We start from the raw sequence: 1730 nt of genomic DNA, 5'->3' as shown, positions 1-1730 counted from the left end.
AAAAAAAAAAAAAAATGAAATGAACAACAGTTTGCACTCAGCAATTAAAATGAAAATCCTAATCCAAAAGATGGTAATGCATAATATCTGAACTGCGGTTTAACATCAAAGCAATTTCATAATTCCAAACATCAAATAAAAGACAATTTATTACTCATCATTATAACAAGCCCCCACAAAAAAACAGTTGCTGGACCTTTCAGAAGCAGATCACCAGGACTTGTTTTTTTTTTTTTTTTCAATGCTTCTAGATAGGTTGGAGTCACCAACTTTTCAGGTTTAAGCTCACCAGTCACTCCTTGGAAACCCCATATAGGGTCGCTATGAGTCGGAACCTACTCGATGGCACTTAACAACAATATCAACAGTCAGCACGTAAGTGCTTGTGCTATTGAAGGAATAAGACACCACATAAACAAGTAGAGTAAATGTATCTGAGCCACAAATGTAAACCAATGGGTCATGAATTGTCCCTTGTTATTGAGACACAAAAGAATAGAAACCTGATAAAACTATGTCAGACTAAATCATTTAGTTTTGAGCATCCTAAAGGCATGACAAGCAATCAAACGAAAAGCAAGAACTGAAGAGGTTAAACAGATTGCAAAAGTTACAAAGTTAAAGAAAAAAAAAGTTAAGAATGGGAATTCAAATGTGAGTCTCTCACATTCAAGAAATCATGCTCCTTTAATCCTGTATTTCCTTTTAAGAAATAAGAGATTTCTCACTTATAACCACAATGAAGCAATCCTCCGGACAAACAAACATGTAGGTAGAGAAAAAAGATTTTCACAAAATTACACTATAGTAATTTACCAACTGGTGAGGGACATTAGCCATTTGTTCATCGGCATTACCCAGTTGTTTGGTTTATTGCAACATATTTGGCATCAGATATGGATTGAGAATAAAATAAATAGTTTGTTTTATTCTCATTTGTATGCTGGAATCTTAAGATTCATTGTGAAAGACTCCATTTATATATAGGCGCAAGCATATCACAACTACATCATCAATTGCATTCTACTTGGACTATAAATAATGAAATTATTTTCATTAATACGGCTATTTTCAGGCTAATAATAACAGTCACAGGAGGAATGTGTAAGTCTATTGCTTTCACTTATCTGCCCTGAAAGAACAAAGATATGTGTAAATAAAGAGACAGGTCTATTAAGTGGATTAAGGATTTTCTTCCATGGGTGACTAAAATATAAAAGCTTCGACAAACTCGGCAAATTACATTGTTAAGAATTGTTTCTGTTCATTTCAGTGTTATATTTTCTGTGCTTGTCAAGATGGACATTCCAAAGCTTTTATTCAATAGAAATACATATTCTTGGAGCATTCTCCTATGCAAACAGGTCCTCATAATTCACTTGTAAGTGCTACATAAACAACTATAAATATGTGGCCAGAACACTTTAAACTCAATGTTCTGTTCACCTTAATTCTATTATGTTGAATGTTTTAACTCCTCAGTATTTTCCATCAAGACTACAAAACCAATGCTTCTTACGAATAGCCAACAAGTAACTTCTAATTATAAGTGGTCCACCACTCCTTTGTCAGTTTGTCAGGCTGTATTGTCTTGTATGTTATGGTGATGCTGGAAGCTATGCCACCAATATTTTAATACCATCAGGGTCACACATAGTGGATAGGTTTCAGCGCAGCTTGCAGACTAAGACAGACTAGGAAGAAAGAGGCAAATTACTTTTGAATGATTA

Source organism: Chrysochloris asiatica, unplaced genomic scaffold (genome assembly GCF_000296735.1).
Source record: "Chrysochloris asiatica unplaced genomic scaffold, ChrAsi1.0 scaffold00069, whole genome shotgun sequence".
Classification (NCBI taxonomy): Eukaryota; Metazoa; Chordata; class Mammalia; order Afrosoricida; family Chrysochloridae; genus Chrysochloris; species Chrysochloris asiatica.
This window is presented reverse-complemented; position numbering follows the sequence as displayed.